Below are 22,600 nucleotides of genomic sequence, written 5' to 3'. Positions count from 1 at the left end.
AGTGTTCCTCTTGGATGCTTTGATTTTAATACGATCTCAGGCCACTCAACATTATAGCCTCCACATGTAGACACTGGAAAGCACAGTTCTTTCTTGTGCATGTGATAGACGTGTGGTTCACTCACAAGTCAGTCTCTTATTGTATCTTCCAGCAAGAGCATTCCAGCCACAGGTTCTGGACTTCATTTGTGTGAGTCTGATATTAATCCCTGTTTTTGCTAATTCCAGGAGGGTATAAGATAGACTTTAAAAAAATGGCCTTGTTGAAATATCACTGATATACTAAAATTAGATATATTTAAGGTATACAACTTGTTTTGATATACATATATATCATGAAATGATCACCACAATAAAGCTAATTAACATATTCGTTACCTCTACAGAGTTACCTTTGTGTGTGTGTATGTGTGTGTGTTGAGAAGATTTGATTTAAGATATATCCTCTTAGCAAATTACAAGTGTAGAGTACAGTACTGTTAACTATTGTTGACTATGCTGTAAATTAGATCTCCAGAAATTATTCATCTTGGAAAACTAAAAGTTTGTACCTCTTGACCAACATCATCCCCTTTCCCCTACCTTCCATCCCTTGATAACCATACTTCTCTTCTCTGTTTCTGTGAGTTTGACTTTTTTAGATTCCACACATAAGTGAGATGATGCAGTAGTTGTCCCTCTGTGTCTGGCTTATTTCACTTAGCATAATGTCCTCCAGGTTCATCCAAGTTGTCACAAATGGCAGCATTTCCTTCCTTTTTTGAGGCTGAATAATATTACACACACAGACACACCACATTTTCTTTATCTATTCATCCATCCACCAACAATGAGGTTGTTTTTATATTTTGGCTATTGTGAAAAATGCTGCAGTAAACATGGGAGTGCAGATATGCAGATATCTCTTTTAATTCTAATTTCAATTCCTTTGGATATATACCCAGAAGTGGGATTGCTGGGCCATATGGTAATTCTATTTTTAATATTTTGAGGAACCTCCATACTGCTTTCCATAATGACTGTGCTGATTTACATTCCCATCAACAGTGTATAACATCCTTGACGACACATATCTTTTGACTCTTTGATAATAGCCCTCCTAACAGTTGTGAGGTGATATCCCATTGTGGTTTTGATTTGCACTTCTCTGATGATTAGGGGTGTTGAGCACCTTTTCATATACCTGTTGTATTGTCTTCTTTGGAAAAAAGGTCTATTTAGGTTGTTTGCCCATTTTTAAACTGAGTTATTTGGGTTTTTCTTTTCCTGTTAAGGTGTAAGAGTGGCTTATATATTTTAGATATTAACACCTTATCATATATGGTTTGTAAATATTTTCTACCAGTCTCTAGGTTGCCTTTTCATTTTGTTGATTGTTTCTTTTGTTGTGCAGAAACTTTTTAGTTGGACATAGTCCCATTTGTTTACTTTTGCTTTCGTTGCCTGTGTTTTTGGTGTCATATGCAAGAAATCATTGCCAAAACCAGTGTCAAGAAGTTTTTCCCCTGTTTTCTTCTAGGAGTTTTATAGTTGTAGATGTTATGTTTAAGTCTTTAATCTGTTTTGTGTTGGTTTTTGTTCATGGTGTAAGATAAGGATCCGATTTCATTATTTTGCATGTGGATATCCAGTTTTCCCAACACCATTTATTGAAGTGACTATCCTTTCCCTATTGTGTATTCTTGATGCCTTTGTTGAAGATTAGGTGAGCATATATGCATGGGTTTATTTCTTGGGTCTCTTGTTTTGTTCCATTGGTCTATACATCTGTTTTTATGCCAGTACCCTACCATTTTGATTATTATAGCTTTGTAATAGAATTTGAAGTCAGGAAGTGACTCCAGCTTTGTTCTTCTTGTTCAATATTACTTTGGCTATTCAGTTTCTTTTATGGTTCCATATACATTTGTTTTTTCTGTTTCTGTAAAGATGCCATTGTGATTTTGATAGGGATTGCACTGAGTCTGTAGATTGCTTTGTATAGTATGAACATTTTAACAGTATTAATTCTTCCAATCCATGAACATGGGATGTCTTTGTATTCTTTGTCTTTTACAATTTCTTTTATCAGTGTTTTGTAATTTTCACTGTACAAGTCTTTAATCTCTTTGGTTAATGTCTAAGTATTTTTTTTTTTGCTAATGTAAATGGGATTGTTTTCCTAATTTCCCTTTTGGATAGTTTGTTGTTAGTGTATGGAAACACCACTGATTTTTTTATGTTGATTTTGTATCCTACAACTTTACTGAATTTGTTTTTTAGTTCTAAGAGTTTTTTTTGTGTGTAGGTATGTGTGTGTGGAGTCCTTAGGGTTTTCTAGGTGTATGGTCATGTCATCTGCAGACAGAGATAATTTTACCTCTTTCTTTCTGATTTGGATGCCTTTTATTTCTTTTTCTTGCCTGATTGCTCTGGCTAAGACTTCCAGTACTTTGTCAAGTAGCAGTGGCAGGAATTGTCATCTTTGCTTTGTTCTGGATCTTAATTGAAAAGCTGTCAGTTTTTCCTCATTGAAAATGATTTTAGCTGTGGGTTTTTCATAATGGTCTTTATTGTGTTGAGGTAAGTCCTTCTACACCTATTTTGTTGAGATTTTTTGTCATGAAAGAATGCTGGATTTTGTCAAATGCTCTTTCTGCATCTATGGAGATGATTATGTGGTTTTATCTTTCATTCTGTTAATGTGGTATATCACATTAAATTTTGCATATTGAACCAAGGGACAAATCTCACTTGGTTGTGGTATATAATCCTTTTGATGTGCTGTTGAATTTGGTTTTATAGTGTTTTATTCAAGATGTTTTGCATCTATGTTTCAGGAATATTGGCCTACAGTTTTTTTTTTTTTCTCTTCTGCTATCTTTGGCTGGCTTTGAAATTAGGATGATGCTGGCCTCATACAATGAGTTTCGAAGTGTTCCCTCTTCTTTTACTTTTTGGAAGAGTTTAAGAAGGGTTGGCATTTTTTCTTTGAGTAGTTGGTAGAATTCACTCATGAAACCATGTGGTCTTGGCCTTTTCTTTGTTGGGAGGATTTTGATTATGGATTCAGTCTCCTTATGTGATACTGATCTTTTCAGGCTTTTTGTTTCTTCTTGATTTGGTTTTGCTAGGTTGTGTATTTTTCAGAATTCATTTCTTCTAGGTTATCCAATTTGTTGGTGTATAATTGTTCATAATAATCCCTTATAATCCTTTTTATTTCTGCATCATTTATTGTATTGTACTTCTTTCATTTCTAATTTCATCTGAGTCTTCTCCCTTTTTTCTTAGTCCAGCTAAGGATTCGTCAATTTTGTTTATCTTTTCAGAATACCAACTCTTAATTTTATTGATTTTTAAAATTGTTTTTCTATTTCATTTATTGCTGCTGTAATCTTTATTATTTCCTTCCTTCTGCTGACTTTGGGTTTAATTTGTTCTTTTTCTAGTTCCTTGAGTTATAAAATTAGCTTGTTTAACATCTTTCGTCTTTTTGATGTAGATGTTTCTTGCTATAAACTTCCCTTATTACGTTTTTGCTTCATCTCATAAGTTTTTGTAAACTGTATTTTCATTTTCATTTGTATCCAGGTAGTTTTAAAGTTCCCTTTTGATTTCCTCTTTTGTCTAATGGTTGTTCAAGAGTGTGTTATTTAGTTTCCATGTGTTTGTGAAATTTCCTATTTTTTAAAAAAATTGAATTATTTGGCTGGGTGTGGTGGCTCACGCCTGTAACCCCAGCACACTGGGAGGCTGAGGTGGGCAGATTACCTGAGGTCAGGAGTTCGAGACCAGCCTGGCCAACATGGTGAAATCCCATCTCTACTAAAAATACAAAAATTAGCCAGGCATGGTGGCACACGCCTGTAATCCTAGCTACTCAGGAGGCTAAGGCAGGAGAATTGCTTGAGCCCGGGAGACGGAGGTTTCTGTGAGCCGAGATCATGCCACTGCATTCCAACCTAGCCGACAGAGCAAGACTCTGTCTCAAAAAAAAAAAAAAAGAAAGAAAGAAAATTAAATTATTTTTTATTTTTTTAAAAAATATACTTTTAGAGATGGGGGGGTCTCACTATGTTCTCACTGTGTTGCTCAGGCTGGTCTTGAACTCCTGGCCTCAAGTCATCCTCCCACCTCAGCCTCCCAAAGTTCAGGGATTACAGGCATGAGCCACCATGCCTGGCCTGTTTTGTTTCTGTTATTAATTTCTTGTTTTATTCCACTGTGATCTGAGAAGGTACTTGGTGTGATTTCAATCTTCTTAAATTTTTTAAGAGTTGTTTTGTGACCTAACACGTGATCTATCCTGGAGAATGTTCTGTGCGCCCTTGAGAAGAATGTGTATTCTTCTGCTGTTCAGTGGAAAGTTCTGTATATGTCTGTTAGGTCATTTGGTCTATAAAGTTGTTCAAGTCAGCTGTTTCCTTATTGATTTTCTGCCTGGATGTTCTATCCATGACTGAACATGAGATAAGAAAAGTTCTAAAACTCTGCCATTTGCTTGAAGGTAGGGGGAAGCTCTCTATGCCTTTTCTCCTCTGGATGGAGAAAAAGTCTGTCATTCTTTCTCAGGGTCCACATGTCCACATGGAGATCACAAGCCTTTTTTCTGCAGGAGATAGAGGTACAGGTCACTGTCTAGCTAGCCCCTTTTTGCATATTCTGGCAGAGGCATCTCCAGCCCCAGATTCTCTTCATACATGTGTCAGACACTAGTCTCTCTATCTAACTCAGGGCCATGAGTGAAGCTTGTGGGACCTGTTACATTTGTATCATCCATCCCATAATCCATCATAAATCTTCAGTCATGCAAATCAGAGTTCTACAGAGAAACACATGGTGGATGATAGATAGCACCAGCTTCCTCCAACAATGAGGGACCTTTTGACTTACGCATATCCTAGGAGGAGGGCATTGCATGTGCGTTTTGTCTTGGTGACCTTCACATATCTATATAGGCCATGTAGGGACAATCTTATAGCATGGCTCATTTGAGTGTGGTGAAATGCCTAGAGATCATTCTGGAACATGAGCAAATGTGAGACCTATGAGAAATTGCTCAGAGGCCATGTCCCACTCATTTTCCCACTCATTGTGTGGCGTGGATGGTGGCTATAGCAGTGGTGGGACAACCCTTGGGCTCCTGGGTGGCAAACGCTTGTGATAGTGGTGCCTATGGCAGGCTGGGTGGGCCATTCCCCAGCCCCCTTGTTGGTGTGTGCAGGTAGGTGCTGGCTATGATGGTAGTAGTAGGCTGGGTCGGCCTGTCCTCATGTATCCAAGAGGAGTGCACAGATGCCAACAGTAGTGGAAGGAGCATGCCCCCAGGTGGCATGTTTGGGTACTGAAGGTGGTGGTACCAGGCTGGGCAGGCCTGCCTTCAGGCCCTCCCCAGTGGTCCATATGGGCACAGGCTGTGGTGGGCAGGGCAGGGTGATTCCCTAGGCTCCCCAGCAGTGTGCTTGGGTGGTGGCACAGCAGTGGCAGCGAGCGGGGATAGTCCATCTTCAGGGTATGTGCAAATGCACTGTGGCCCTGCTGCTTGTGGGGAGGATGGGTTTGCTGTCAGTGGCAGCAGCTGCAGGCAGGCAGCTCTTAGGCTCTGGGGAGCCTGTGCTTCAGCTCTGGTAGTGGCTGCCACGGTGGTGGCAGCAGCAGCAGCTGGGGGAGCCAGTCCTCAGGGTACATGCAAGTGTGTGTTGGCCCTGTTGCTGATGGCGGAGGGAGGAAGAGGGGGCCAAGTCACTGTCAATGGTACCTGCTTTTGTCCTTAGTGATGGCAGCAGCAATGGCTGCTTTGGGGGAGAATCTGGCCTCAGGGTGCATTTAATTGTCCCGCAGTCCTGCTGGTGATGGGAGCGGGGTTGCTGTCAATGGCTGTGGCTCCAGGCAGGCGAGTTTCAGGCTCTGAGGAGCATGTGACTTGGCTCCCTTTGTCTTTGGGGCAGCCTCCTGGGTACACTGCACTGTCCATTCCTGGGGTGCAGGGCAGTGTGTGTGCCAGAGTGCTGGGGAGCCTGCTGCTTTGCTGTGTCTAGCTGGTGTCATACTGCTGCAGACCTCTGGGTGGATGTGAGGGGATGTTAGTGGGGCTCCAGGGATGTACAGATGCAGGGGCTGTTGGGTCCCGGGGCAGAATGCAGTATGGTGGGGGTTGGGCTTTCAAAATGGTGCCATGCTACAGCTGCTTAGGACTTGGGGAGTGTGTGGGACCCAGTGTGAGCAACTTCTCTAGAGCAATGCCATCGCATGGTCTCCAGGCAGCTCCCCATGCTAGTCTTAGGGCCTGTGAGGGTTGAGGGGCTCTATTGTGGCTAGCATTATAGGAGTCTGTAGAGGGAATGTGGACCACTGGGGATCTCTCACTTACCCTTTCCCCACACTGGGGAGCCTCTGGGCTCCCATCTGATCCTGGCTGAGCTGATTTGTGTGCCTCTCCTCTCCTTCCATGCCTTGGATATTTCCTTTCACTTCTCTGTTGAATTCCAGTGTTCTCTCTTAGATGCTCTATTCATAGTGTAGCTGGATTACTTTTTATTCCACCTTGCCATGCTTGTTGGCTGTGGGCAGTTATGGAGCATTGTGATAATGATGGTGACTATAAGGTGATAACTAATAATGTGTTCCTGGTGTGGCCAGGATGTCTGAGGGTGGGAGATGTTCTAGGATGGTACAAGGTATATATGGAAGGAATCGGTGAGCCACATAAGGATGATCTGGGCATACTGTGTAGGTAAGGTAATGGGAGGATTATAAAAGGCGGATAGCTCCAGGGAGTGGTCATACTGACATCCCACAGTTATTATATATAGATCCATGAGTCTTTTCTCAAGCCTTTTTTTACAGTAAGACTGATGATCCCTGTACCCCTATGACTTTGGTGCTCCTCTGTTGTTCATCTTGTTGCTCTGATTGTTTCTTCTATGACTAGTCTTTCTCTTTCTAACCTCTAAGTTTTGGTGTTTTCCAAGGACATGTCTTTAAACTCCTCGTCTCAGGCTCCTCCTTTGCCAAGTCTCACAAGTGTGAGGATGTCTCCATACATATCTCCTCTCTTGACCTCTCCCATTGCTTCCAGCTTTCTGCCCTAACCTCTCCACTTGTTCCTTTCTCTCTCATGTAAAATTCTGGTTGGGAACTCCAGACTGGCATCAGGCTGCTATCTTGTTACGCTGCCATCTTAAACTCTTTGCCTTCCTTCACACGGCCAGGGATTGCTCACAACCATGTCTAGCCCCTAGAAGGAAAGGCAAGGGCAAGGGGCTAAAGTCTGTAGCAGGGGGCCTGGACATTTCCTCAGGTAAAACTTCCAATTCTGTAAAAGAAGGAGAGTATGAATGTTGATCAATAACTAGCCTTCTCTTTCCCGGATAGCTTTACTATTCATCATGTAGCAATTTAGTACTGTAACCAAATTTGGAGTGGATTAGTGTAGAGGATTATTGGAGCTGCCCTCTCTCCATTAGCTGATATCATGTCCTTAGGACAGAGAAGTCTGAAAGGTCATCACATTGCAATGCTAGCTTTCTTGTAGTTCCTTTTGTCCTTTCTGTCATTCTCTACTAGTGACTTTACGTATCCCAGTTATTTTTATAGATTTCTAAACTTAATGCTGCTTGTTTATCGTAAGCTCAGTTCAAAGCTACTGAGGAGGTGGGAGGGGGTGGATGATGATAGATTATTTAATGGGTACAGTGTATGTTATTTGGGTGATGGATGCTGTAAAAGCCCTGACTTCACCACTATGCAATCTATTCATGTAACAAAATTACACTTGTACCCCTTAAATTTATACAAAAAAGCTATATGGGCCAGGCGCTGTGGCTCACGTCTGTAATCCCAGCACTTCGGGAGGCCAAGGCGGGTGGATCACGAGGTCAGGAGATCCGAGACCATCCTGGCTAACACAGTGAAACTCTATCTCTACTAAAAAAAATACAAAAAAATTAGCCGGGCGTGGTGGTGGGCACCTGTAATTCCAGCTACTCGGGAGGCTGAGGCAGGAGAATGGCGTGAACCGGGGAGGCGGAGCTTGCAGTGAGCTGAGGTTGCGCCACTGCACTCCAATCTGGGTGACAAGAGCAAGACTCGGTCTCAAAAAGAAAAAAAAAAAAAAGTCATTGAATAAATATTTATTGTGATTTTTTTCAAAAAAAAAAAAGCTATATGGAGGTGGTGTTCATTGAAGAGCACCAAAGGGGATAAGGCACTGGGGACCTATCTTGCTGTTTTTGTTAGGGGTGTTTCTTGGTGTTGGGTAAAGGTAATGAAGTAGTAGAATGACTGTATTAAAGCAAAAATGTTTCAGTGTAAAGTTCAGTAATTCCAGTAGATGGTAGCAAAAGGTTACATGTTGTACCCTCACAGTGACTGGGTTATTGATAACATCTTTAGTAAAACGATTCTGGAAAAGTGAAAATTACATCTGAAATATTGGTTCCTTTGGAGAGGGTAAACACACTGGAAGTGCTGAAAAAAGTTGTTTTCTCAATAGAATAGTCTCTGTTCAAATGGTAAGAAAACACCAGTCTCAGGTCTGGAAAAGCACTTTATTTGAGCAGTCAACAACTTACATCTGTTGGTTGTGTAAGGACCCCTTCACTTTCAGTTGTCCTAGTGCCTTCTTCCAGGAGGAGCCAATGATCTGACACCCCTCCCAGTCAAGGGGCTAAGACTTCAGGTAGAAACATTCATTGCTGATAAAGTTTTTCATTCTAGGTCTTAAGTCCGAAGTGCATTACTCTGCACACATCTTTGTACAGAGGCTTCGGAAGAGCACCTGCATGGCTGCTATGGAACATACAACACCAAAGGGGGTTAGCTATTAGTGTACATTTTGAAACTCTTTGATATTCTTTGGGTATGATGAGGATTTGGTTGTGTAGGGGGCCTCAAATCACTCCCAGACAAAGACCCACTTGGGAGTTGTGAGAGAAAATTTGTGCTGAGCATTATTTTCTGACACCCTTTTGCTCTGAGTTGGATTGAGATGCCCCTGACTGTGGCAGGCACTGACCCCAAGTGGGCCCTAGTGAATCTCCTGCCTACTGGAGAGTATCCATGTTGGCCATCTCTCATGAATACTTCAGTTCCCTTGGAACCTCCTAGAAACTCTCTTCCTGGCTGGCGGTTGCTCAGAATCCTTTTAGTGCTTGCTTCCTTCGGGCAGGTATTGTACTGTCACAGTAGGTTCCACAAGGAAGGTTGAGGTGGGAACTCTGTCCTCAAGGCACATACCATCCAGCTGGAGTCAGCTACCCATATTAATAATAGAAACCCATCAGGCTCAGAGGGGGTAGTTCTAAACCCAAGATGCACCTCAGCAACACCTAGGGATCTTAAAAACCATTCAGGCGCTTGGTCCCCAGCCCCAAAGATGAGTATTTAACTGGTCCTTTGGGCCACATGCATCATCTTTGCTTTTGCATATAGCATGTCTGGTTAAGAAACACCACTGGTGGAGGTTAAGAGCACAGGTTTTGAGTCAGCAGTTTGTACGTTCAAAAACGAGTTCTGCATATGTTTATTGCAGCACTATTGACGACAGCAAAGATATGGAATCAACCTAAGTGTCCATCAATGGATGGTTGGATAAAGGAAATGTGGTATGTATATACCATGGAATACTAGTCAGCCATAAAGAGAATGAAAGAAATCATGTCTTCTGCAGCAACATAGATATAACTGGAGGCCATTATCCTAAGGGAAATAATTCCTGAAACACAAAGTCAAATATCTCATATTCTCACTTTTTTTTTTTTTTGAGGTGGAATCTTGCCCTGTCACCCAGGCTGGAGTGCAATGGCGCAATCTCTGTTCACTGCATCCTCTGCCTCCTGGGTTCAAATGAGTCTCCTGACTCAGCCTCCTAAGTAGCTGGGATAACAGGCACCCACCACCACGTCTGGCTAATTTTTGTATTTTTAGTAGAGACAGGGTTTCACCACGTTGGCCAGGCTGGTCTCGAACTCCTGACCTCATGATCCGCCCACCTCGGCCTCCCAAAGTGCCGGGATTACAGGCGTGAGCCACTGCACCTGGCCAGCCATATTCTCACTTTTAAGTGGGAGCTAAACAAAGGGTACACATAAATATATAGAGTGGAATAAAAGACATTGGAGACTACAGAAGATAGGAGGGTGGGAGAGGGTGAGGGCTGAAAAATTACTTGTTGGATACAATATTCACTATTTGGGTGATGGGTACACTAAGAGCCCAGATTCTACTACCATGCAATATATGCATGTAAGAACTCTGCACTTATACCCCCTTGATATGATTTGAATCTCTGTCCCCACCCAAATCTCATGTTGAATTGTAATTCCTAATGTTGGAAGTGAGGCCTGGTGGGAGGTGATTGGATCATGGGGACAGTTTCTCGTTAATGGTTTAGCACTATCCTCCTAGTGCTATTCTCATGATAGTGAGTGAGTTCTTGGGACATCTGGTCGCTTAAAAGTGTGCAGCCCCTTCCCCTTCTTTCTCTCTTGCTCCTGCTCCCACCATGTGAGATGCCTCACTCCTGCTTTGCCTTCCGCTATGATTATAAGTTTCCTGAAGCCTCCCCGGAAGCTGAGCAGAATGCCAGATCATGCTTCTTGTATAGCCTGTGGAACTGTGAGCCAATTAAACTTTTTTCTTTTTTGGAGTCTCACTCTGTTGCCCAGGCTGGAGTGCAGTGGTGTGATCTCAGCTCGCTGCAACCTCCGCCTCGCCTCCTGGGTTCAAGCGATTCTTCTGCCTCAGCCTCCCAAGTAGCTGGGATTGCAGGCATGCACTACCATGCCCGGCTGATTTTTGTATTTTTAGTAGAGACGGGATTTCACCATGTTGGCCAGGCTGGTCTCAAGCTCCTGACCTCAGGTGATCCACCTGCCTCGGCCTCCCAAAGTGTTAGGATTACAGGCATGAGCCACCACTCCTGGCCATTAAACTTTTTTCCTTTATAAATTACCCAGTCTCAAGTATTTCTTTACAGAGTGTGACAGCTCATACACCCCTAAATCTATAAGAATAAAAAAAATACGTTAAGAACAAAAACAAAAATGACTTCTGGCAGCTATTGGCCTTGGGAAATTTATTTGATCTCTCTGAGCCTCAGTTTCCTCATCCGTAGATGAGAGAGAATAATACCTTCCCTATGTGATCGAGTTGAAATGATAGGATAAATATGATTTACCCTGAGTGTGGGCCAGACTTAGGGACTCACTTCTCTTAAATATATAAGATGGAAGTAATGTTTTGTGACTTCTGAGGCCTGATCATAAAAAGAGAATAACTTCTCTCTGTCTCTCACTGGGATTACTCATTCTGGGGAAAATCATCTACCGAGTCATTGAAGATACTCCAGCAGCCCCCAGAGAGGCTCATGTGGGAGGAATCTGAGGTCTCCCACAACCTACCAGCACTACCTTCCCAGCCTTGTGACTGTACCATTTTGGAAGCAGATTTTCCAGCTCTAATCAATTCAGATCACTGCAGCCCTGGTTGACATCTTGACTGTAACCGCATGAGATGCCCTGTGCCAGAAACACCCAGCTCAGCCGTTCCTGAATTCGTGATCCACACATAAACTATGAGTTTGATAAATATTTATTGTTTTATTTTACAGTTTTCTTGAGATACAATTCACCATTTTAAAGCATATAGTTCAGTGGTTTTTAGTATAATCACAGTGTTATGGAACAATTGCCACTGTCTCATTCAAGAACATTTCCATTATTCCAGAAATGATACCCTATATGTATTAGCAGTCACTCTCAGTGCCCCTACTTCCCATTACCTCACAACCACTAATCTTCTATCTGACTCTATGGATTTGCCTATTGTGGATATTTCCTATACATGGAATCATCCAATGTATTACCTTTTGTGAATGGCTTTTTTCATGTAGCATAATTGTTTTCTAGGTTCATCCATGTTGCAGCATATGTCAATCCTTCATTCCTTTTTATGGGTGAATAATATTTCATTGTATAAACATTTTCTCTATACATTTATCAGTTAATGGACATTAGTTTGTTTCCACTTTTGGCTATTGTGGATAATGCTGCTATGAACATTTGAGAATAAGTTTTTCTATGAACATATGTTCAATTCTATTGTGTATTTACCTAGGACTGGAATTGTAGGATATGGTAACTCTGACTTTGTGAAGGCCTGCCAAAGTGTTTTCCGCAGTGGCTGCACTATTGCATGTCAGCAATGTATGAAGCTTTCAATTTCTCCAAATCCTTGCCAACATTTGTTATTGTCCCTGTTTTTTGATTATAGCCATTCTAGTAGATGTGAAGTGGTATCTACTGTGATTTTGATTTATATTTCCCTAAAGACAAATGATGTTGAACATCTTTTCATTTGCTTTTTAGGACTTTGTATATCCTTTTGGGAGAAATGTGTATTCATATGCTTGCCCATTTTAAAATTGGGTTGTCCTTTATTGTAGAGTTTTAAGAGTATTTTGTTTATTCTGGTTACTACAACCTTATCACATATATAATTTGCAATTATTTTCTCCAATTTCGTGGATTGTCTTAACTTTCTTGATAATGTCCTTTGGCGCAAAAGATTTTAATTATGATGATTTCCAATTCACATATTTTTTATGGTTTATCCTGTGCCTGCTGTTTTACTTATGAAACTCTTATGTAACACACTATTGCAGATATTTACAAATATTTTTCTGTCTAAGAGGTTTATGGTTGGTAAATAGGAGAAGTGAAAAGGGATATTATGAGAGGCAAGAGAGGAGAAACTGGTTGAGGCTCAGGTTCTTTATAGGTGGATATTATTTAGGAACACATACATATGGAAGATAGGAATGACAAAATGGATTATTTTAGAATCTCTGTACCCAGGTACTCCTAAGAAGCCTCCCGTAGCACTGGGGACCTAACCTGAGAACCACTGCATTCTTTATAAATACCACTAGCGGAATGAGTGAGAATGGGAGAGATGTGGGGAAAGTAGACAACGAGGGGAAAACTGAGGAAGGAGCAGAGAAAAGAGGACACTGAGAGAATACTGGGAAATTGAGGTTGAGTAAAGTGGGGTAAAACCTGTGTTTCTTTATCCCATCCTTGTAGGAGTAGTCAGAGATCAAGCAGACCCTCCACATATGTGACTACATTTAACTCTCTCTGGGCCTGAGTTATCTTGGTTATTCTAGAGAGAATTTATATATTGGATTATCTCCAGTGTGATTATGTCCCCATATATATTTTTTGAGACAGAGTCTCACTCTGTTGCCCAGGCTGCAGTGCAGTGGCGTGATCTCTGCTCACTATAACCTCCACCTCCTGGGTTCAAATGATTCTCCTGCCTCAGTCTCCCGAGTAGCTGGGATTATAGGTGTGTGCCACAATGCCTGGCTAATTTTTTTTTTTTGTATTTTTTTAGTAGAGACAGGGGTTTCACTATGTTGGCCAGGCTGGTCTTGAACTCCTGACGTCCAGTGATCCGCCTGCCTCGGCCTCCCAAAGTGCTGGGATTACCCATGTGAGTCACCGCGCCTGGCCGTCCCCATACTTTTAAGCCTAGTTCAGACACTAGTTACTGTCCCCCTCAACCTTCATGGGCATCAGCCAACTTTTCTGAATCTCTTTGTCAATGGTTTGCATCAAGGGGAAAGCAATCATTGTTCCTCTCTCATGAATGTGGAGGAAATGTGATGTTTGGACTTGAGGGTTTTGGGACGCAGCCTGTTTTGTATATTTAAATGTCTCTTTAAAAGACTTAGTATTTGTTGGCTGTTGATTTCACTGCAGTTTCAGGCATCTAGTCAGACTGGGCTGGCTAATGTGGGGATCCCTTCATTTTATAGAACACCAGTTTCTGCATTTTTTTAAAATTATTTTTTTTATTTTTTTGAGACGGAGTCTTGCTCTGTCACCCAGGCTGCAGTGCAGTGGCACAATCTCGGCTCACTGCAAGCTCCGCCTCCCGGGTTCATGCCATTCTCCTGCCTCAGCCTCCCGAGTAGCTGGGTCTACAGGCGCCCGCCACCACGCCTGGCTAATTTTTTGTATTTTTAGTAGAGACAGGGTTTCACTATGTTGGCCAGGATGGTCTCGATCTCCTGACCTCGTGATCCGCCCGCCTTGGCCTCCCAGAGTGCTGGGATTACAGGCGTGAACCACCGCGCCCAGCCAGTTTCTGCATTTTTACTCCATTTTCCTCTTGTAATGTGACACTTCAGGGTACTAGGTGATTTCTTTTGTAATTTTAAAGGTCCCTTAGAAAGTAATAGAAAAATATATTTGTGGATGGTTGAAAGGTCACAGTGTGTCATTATCTCTGGCATTGTGCTATCAAATAGTGACAATGTGGATGACTCTCCTGCAGTCCTTAATATGACTTCTAGGTTGTCATATAACTTTGGAGCATAGTCAAATTGGACTTTGATCACTGTTTCTTCATTCAAGTCCTGTTGAACTGATGTGAATAAAGTCTAACAAAAAGAAAGCAACTTCATTCTTTTTCCTATGAAAACTATGTTGCCTACCTGTTCTTCTCATGTCTGGGAAAAAAGCCCAGGATGTTCTCATAGCTTTTCTGGTTACTGTCATAAAGCTGAATGTCCTGTGGCTACTTCCATCTTGTAAGAAGCTTATTCTAGTGTAATAATCAATACATCATTTCCTGAATCTTGGGCAAGATCTTCTACTCCCAGATGAGGCTTGCTTGAGTATTGGAATCCTGCGAGTGACATGCATATATGGGTTGGGAGTGGAAATGGCACCCATTTTTTGGCCTTTATTTTCTCCATCTATACCCCAGTTGAGTATTTGCTTATTTTTATCCCCCTGATGAGACCTTGAGAGAGCAAGAGAAGGGCTCAGGGAGAAAATCACACTCTTGCATGATTGGCTTTGTAATGTGGGTATGGGGTTCTGAGATAAGAAATCCTGAGTGGAAGATCTCATGGGGACTTCAGACATCATGCCCCTGCCCCATGCGGGGCCTTTCTTCTGATTGGTCACTTAAACTGCACGCCCCCCCCACCCCATAGTTCCTTGGCCTTTTGTGGTATCTACCAGTACTGAGCTCTTTTTGTACCTCCATGTGGTTCTCTTGGCTGACATTCCTTTAAAGGTATTCTCAAGCTCTTTTTTCCCCCCAGGTCCACAAATGGATTCCGGAAATCAAGTATTTTTCTTTTGTAAATGGTAGAATTGCTGTTCACTTACCAGGCAAACTTTTGCTGTGCTCCAGGGGCACCCCCAGTCTCAGCTTTCTGTTTTTCCTTGTACAAGTCAGTTGCTAGTTCCTGTGTCCCTCAACCTTTATGGGCATCAGTCAACTTGTCTGAATCTCATTGTCAGTGGTTTACATCAAGTGAGAAGCAATCATTGTTCCTCTCTTACAAATGGGGAGAAAATGCCCACCATACCAACAACTCTCTCTAAGAATTCTTTTCTCTCTCTACCTCAAATCTTATGTGTGTGTGTTGATTAGAAGTTGAAATTCAAGGTATTGGCTGGGTTTATTTTTTCTGAGGGCTGTGAGGGAACAATCTGGTCCAGCCATCTCATTTTGGCTTGTATAGATGGCTGTCTTCATGTTCAAATGGCATTCTCCTGTATTTGTGTCTGTGTCTAAATCTCCTCTTATAAGGACACTATTCATATTAGAATAGGACCACTATAATAAACTTTATTTTATCTTGATTACTATTGTAACCCCCCGGTTTCCAAATAAATTTGTGCTTTGAAATACTGGATGTTAGGTATTCAACATCTGAATTTTTGAAATACACGATTCAATGAATAACAGAGCATCTGAAAAATCTCTTAAATGAGAGGGCTTGTGTTCAACCTCCTATTTAAGGTAGGCTTTCAGGAATGTTTTTCCTCTGCCTGGCCACTAGATGTGCCCTAGCCCCTGGGAACTTTTGGCCCACTTTTCTGTAGGGCTTCCTCTTTTATTTCCAAGGGTTCTTCTTGGGTACTTTAATTTTAATACAGTTTGAAGCCATTCAATATTGTAGCCTCCACATGTGACACTGGAAATTACAGCCTTTTCTTCTGCATGTGGCAAAAGTGCAGTTTGCTCTCAAGCCAGCCTCTTATTGTATCTTCTGGCAGAGAAGCTTAAACTCCAGGTTCTTGACTTCACTTATATGAACTTATTACTAACTCTTGTGTTTCAACACTCCAGGGGTGTAAGACAAGGCTTCAGATGCTCTTTGCCATTTGTTTGAAGCAAGGAGGAAGTTCTTTTCATCCTTTCCTCTTGATGGTGGAGAAAATCCCATCACACTCCCTTTCTTATTGTCCATATTTCCACATGGAGAATATAAACTTTTCTTCTACAGGAGATAGAAGTCACTACCCAGTGAGCCCCCTTTTGTAAATTCTGGAAAGGATAGATACAGCCTCAAATTTTTTTTCTAATGAGTCAGACACTAATCTCATATTCCTATAACTTAGGGCTGTGAGTGAAGTTTACTGATGCTGTTTCACTAGTGTCATTCAAACCATCCCTCTTCCCCTCATTCATCGTGGTGGGTCTCCAGTTATACAACTTAGAGTTCTATAGAGTAACACATGGTGGGTAATGGACAGCACCAGCTTCCACCATGAATGGGAAGATATTTTGACTTACAGATGTTCCAGGAGGAGGAACTCCCAGGTGTTATCCATGTGTAGGGCACTGCATCTACATTTTGTCCTGGTCACCCTACAGATACCCAAATAGGCCACATAGGGCAGAGCTTGAGCATGGTTTATCTAAATGTGGCAGAATGCCTTGCAGTCTTCTCAGAATGCAAGAGGATAGGAAGCTTGTGAGGTATTGCTCTGAGGCCATCTTCCACTCACCTACGTATACTCCTTGAAAAGTTTTTATGAGGCAGTTTTTCATCTTCTCCGTGGTCTTTTGGGATGGGGGCTTTGTGCTGCCCATCCACCACCAGAATAGTGCTGCAGAATAGAAAACACCTTAATGTTCACAACACTGGTACTCATAAACAGACCACATTGATAAATTATTTGATGATAAGGGCCATGTGATCTTTCATCTTTGTCTCTGAGACACCTGCTCTCTTGAGTTGATAGTTCATGGTAGACATAAATCTAAGAAATGCAATTCCTCTTTGTTGAGTATCCATCTGTGTTACTGGGAAATTGAAACAGTTTTCCCCCGGCCATTACCTATGACCACAAGTAAAACAGTAGCTGCTGGTAGAGTGCGGTCACTTATATAGAGATGTTCTGAAGTCTACTTCTACAATGAACAGAATGGAAGGAACATGAAGGATAGGTTTGAGTAAAAGCCCGATGAGTCTATAGAGGTTTCCTCCTCCACAAACAGATGAGGGAGCACTGGCAGTTGTGTTGGAGGGAGTGAGCGGAGATCATTGTTTTGCCTAATCACCTACCCAGTGTTGTAAGGAGATCACCATTTTGCCTAAAAATCTACCTGATGTTTTAAGCCTGCCTGGCCATGACTACATTGCTGATGATATGAGGGAGACCAAGAAGACCTAGAAAACCTTGCTAATGTCTGTGCTGTTTGGAATGTTGTTGATCTAACACCTTCAACACCACATTTCTACCCAGACTTCTCCTCTTTCAAGAGGAAATAGCCGGGTGCGGTGGCTCACACTTGTAATCCCAGCACTTTGGGAGGCCGAGGCGGGCAAATTGCTTGAGGTCAGGAGTTCGAGACCAGCCTGGCTAACATGGTGAAATCCCATCTTTACTAAAAATACAAAAATTAGCCGAGTGTGGTGGCACATGCCTGCAATCCCAGCTACTCGCAAGGCTGAGGCAGGAGGATTGCTGGAACCCGGGAGGCGGAGGTTGCAGTGAGTCAAGATCACGCCATTGCACTCCAGCCTGGGAGACAAGAGTGAGACTCCATCTCAAAAAAAAAAAAAAAAAAAAAAAAAAGAACAAATAGGTCTAGGGTAAAGGTGAGGTCCATTCTTCTCTAATAGCAACTAGAGGCTTCATCCACTTGTCAAAGTATGTTGGAGGCTTGACATCACTTTCCAAACTTTTTCAGTCCTTATGGATGCTGAGGCACAAGTCCCTGTAATGCCTTGAAGCCTCCATGGGCATGGTACAATTTTTACTTTGGATGTGGAAATAAGTCTCAAATTAGACTGATGTAAGTTTATGCGTGGGCTCTTATGGAACAGTACACGCAAGATGTTGTAACTGATACTATTGAGTGGATTGTGGGAAGAGCTGTGTTAAGTATTTGTGATTCTTCTCTTGATTATAAATGATGTTTCCAATGGGGAAATGCCATGATTGGAACAGTGGTGTTATAGAACCAAATTGGGGTCTGCTTGCCTGATGTAGTAAAACCAGATATCCACACTGAGGTTTCTGCAGCAATAGAAAAGAAGGTGTTTATTTGCAGAATGCCAAGCAAGGAGAACTAGGCAGCTATTGCTCAAATCCTGACCTCTTTGGTGGCTTGCAGGTAAGGCTTTTTAAAGGCAGGGTTAAATTTCAAGAAAGCAGAAGCTACAGGCAAAATCATAAATCAATGCATCGAGGTTACACATTGGGTTTGGCCTAAAAGGGTAGGATATGTTGAAGCGGGGCTTACAAGTTGTAAGTAGATTCAGAGGTTTTCTGATTTGCAATTGGTTAAGGAAGGAAAGCTTTGTTTAAAAATTTTGGGTCAGCAGAAAAAAATGTTAATTGGCTTTGGAGTGTGACTCCAAGGCCCTCAGGAAGAAATTTAGAACAGAGAACAGTGGTCAGAGTTCACCACTGAACAGTCTTCAGTTCCCCTTTATTTGAAGTCTATGTGCCAGTGGATCCATTTGGTGGGGGCCTCAGTATGTGTGTGTGGGGGTCCAAGTTTCTGAAAGATAACTCGGGACATATGTTAAGACATTATCTTTATTTTATTTTATTTTATTTTATTTTTGAGATGGAGTCTCTCTCTGTCACACAGGCTGGAGTGCAGTGGCACAATCTTGGCTCACTGCAACCTCCACTGCCCAAGCTCAAGTGACCCTCCCATCTCAGCCTCCCGAGTAGCTGGGAGTACAGACAAGTGCCACCATGCCCAGCTAATTTTTTGTATTTTTGATAGAGAGGGGATTTTGCCATGTTGCCCAGGCTGGTCTCGAGCTCCTGAGATCAAGCAATCCTCCCGCGTTGGCCTCCCAAAGTACTGGGATTACAGGCGTGAGCCACCATGCCTGGCCAAGACGTTATCTTTAATTTCTATAGGGGAACCAACATCTCTGGACTCTAACTTCCTTGGCTATTGTTTTAGGCTACTATTACCCTTTTCCTAAACAAGTTGCTTATTTACTTCTCAGGGCTAGCTGGGTGCCTGGAATTTCCCTTGAAGGGAAGTCAGGATTTTCCTTTATTTCCATGCTCAGGGAAATAGTCCCTAAAAACAGAGTCACTACTCCATCTCAGTGGTAGTGAGTTGAGTGGACAACCGGGAGCCCACCAGGCTTCCAGAGCTCAGCCATGAGGTATAAATAAAGCAGTGTAGGATACTACGTTGTGGCAAGGGACAACGAGGGGAGGAGGGTGAAAGGAGGAGGTTCCTACCCTGATCAAGGATGTAATAGAGGCAGAGGTGCTTAATGAGAATATATGACTTTAGAATAGCCCTGTTATGTCCCTGAAAAAGCCAAGGATTCTTCACATCTCACTGTGCTGTATCATCAGTTTAATTTGACAGTATTTGACAGTAGTCTTTTTTGCACTTGCAGTTCCTGATACCAAGATGATCTCTCATCCATTGCAAAGACTGGGATCGCTGGTTAATGGTGGTGGACACGTTAATGCTTTATTCAAGTAACCACTGCATCCATGGGATCGGAGTCCATTTGCCTTCATGGGCCTTCATAGCAGGTGCCATTGAAACATGGCTTGGATTCTTAGAGATGAGACTGAATAAGACAAGTGGAAAAGAGAAACTCAGGTCCCAGAGGAGCACATACTTATGAAAGCAAGTTTGGGTTCTAAATGTGGCATTACATATATGTTTACCATGCTGCCACAGAGAATCTATACTCTCCCAAGATTTTTCACAAGTGGACATAGTCTAGACGTGGAAAAGATTGAAACCTTACCAGCGCTGTCTTGATACTACTACATGGATGACATGATTCTAAATGGAAGTTTTAAGGATAGAGTACAATTTGCTGAAGGTAGATGGTCAGATATCTGAGTGACTAGGGCTGGAAGATTAAACCCTGAAAAGAATTGGGAACTAGACACTGACATAAAGTTTTGTGAACAATGTGGGCTGATGCTCAGAGTGCAATCCTTGAGTCTTTAAAGAGAATCCGATGGACTAAAAAAACTCCAGCTAATCTAGTTTTGAACAGCATATGATAAAAAAGCCCACCTTATGATAGGCTTGTTAAGTATTGGATATACTTCATTTCTCACATAGGAGCTTGCTTAACTAATGACATAAAATTACTAGAATGGCATTCAGTTTTACCAAAAACATGCCTTAGAAACTCTCCTGAAGGCTGTACAGAACACGTTTCCACATGAACCAAGTCTTGAGGGAAAGTGGCACCGATTGGCATTTATGCAGATAGGAACTTGTAGCAAAAAGATGTGGCCATTAGATGAAGGCAGGCTTTGGGATTTGTTTGTGGCCTTTGCCTGAAACTGCTACCTGATATACCCCATTTGAGAGGCTATTTCTGGCTTGTTAGTTGTTGCTGGTGAACATCCTGAGAGTAACAAAGCAAGAACAGGTGTTTTGTCCTGACTTTCTCTATCATGAATTTGGTGTCAAATGAGAACACTATCAAAGTGAATATTTCCCAAGAAGCATCCATTTTTAAGTAAAAGTGGGATATCCAGGGAAGATGTGAAACAGGAATTAATAGTGTCTCAGAGGTACAGGAAAAAGTGTCCAGTCACCCTCTAGATGTGGCTGTCTCAGATGCAGGGACTATGCCAGCATCTCAGGTTTCTGGTGGCTTTGGAACACTCAGGTTCCTGGGATACCTGGGTCTGGTTTATGGACGCATCCATAAGTTAAAGGCAGACAGTTTCTACTCACAGCAGAAGCTGTGCAACCCCCAAGAAATCTGCTTGGACCTGTGCATGGAAAAGGGAATTCTGCTTAATGGGTGGCCATATGGGCTGTGGTGCTTGTGCTGGAAAGCCTCCCTGTAAATGCACCTTATTACATTTTGGCTCACATCTGGCCAGGTGCCATGGGCTGACAGGGTAGATGATTGGTGCCTGGTAGCATGACAAATGGTTGGTCAAGTTTCAGCCTTATGTATACAAAAAATACCAGCAGATTTCTCAAGTAACATTTCTCCTGTTCATGCCCATGTGGATGCCTATGGATAATGACCCTTTGAGGATGGGAACTAATAAAGTTTATAAGTTAAACAGATCTGCCCTGCCCAAGTTAGGACAATTGTACAGGGCATGATAATCCATCAGGATCTGGCTCAAAAACAACCAAGTGATTCCAATTCCAGCACGTGAAGACAAGAAATCCTGGGAAATGTTCCCAGAGTGGCAGCTAAACATGAATATAAAAGGGATCTTTGTGTCTCCTAGTGAGAAGTACTAGACCTGGTGCCCTAACTTGCTCTCCAAGGTACTGCTGCTCAGGGACAGTAGTGAATAGCTCCTCAAAGAATGGCACTGCCATCCCTGCCCACATAGCACATGTAGGCAAATATGCAAGGACTCTTAGTGGGACTGTGTTTTATATTAATATTTGGAATCAATGACCACATCTAATCAGACAATGGTAGCACTTTCATAGGAAACATACCCAGCAGTGTGCAGCTTCACGGGATATTCAATGGACCATTCATGCTCCATATCATTCCCCAGTAGTAGCTGCCATGGAAACATGGCTTGGATTCTCAGAGATGAGATTGAGTAAGACAAGTGGAAAAGAGAAACTCAGGTCCCAGAGGAGCACACACTTACGAACGTAAGTTTGGATTCTAAATGTGGCATTTTCCCAACTGGCACCTCCCATTTGAATAGTATGTTTAATTATGAGTTTCCAGAGTGGGTGGGTGATGCCCCAAGTCAGGATAGGAAAGAAAATGCCTACCGAACTAACAACACTCTTCAAAATCAATCCTCCTTCTTTTCATATCCTTAAGGTCGGTGGTGGAATAACGTCAGCAGGGCCAGTATTAGACAAGATTTTGCTAAAACAAATAGCTCAGAATCTCATTTTAGAATATGGAGTCTTTAGGCTGGTCTAAAGGTAGTCAGTTATCTCAATTGATTGTTCACAGTCAGTCACAGATCAAACTCCTTGCTCTACTCTTTCCGCCTTTCTCACTACTGCACTTGACTAGTCTAAAAAAAAAAAAAGGAACATGGAGTCTTTGTAATTTATTGTTTTGGCTTTTGGACCCTCTGCCAAATTCTTACATTTAAGGATGTGTTACTTTCAAAATCCTTTTCAAGAGTGGATTTCAGAGACATGTCTGACCTAGGGAACCTTCGCTCACTGCACCTATAGTTGTAGGTACTGTGGGCGCATTTCCTCATCTGCTTTACATATTTTTAAAATAGGCTGGGCGTGATGGCTCACGCCTGTAATCCCAGCACTTTGGGAGGCTGAGGTGGGTGGATCACTTGAGATCAGGAGATCAAGACCAGCCTGGCCAACATTGTGA

The sequence above is a fragment of the Pan paniscus genome, chromosome X (genome assembly GCF_029289425.2).
Source record: "Pan paniscus chromosome X, NHGRI_mPanPan1-v2.0_pri, whole genome shotgun sequence".
NCBI classification, from domain to species: Eukaryota; Metazoa; Chordata; class Mammalia; order Primates; family Hominidae; genus Pan; species Pan paniscus.
This window is presented reverse-complemented; position numbering follows the sequence as displayed.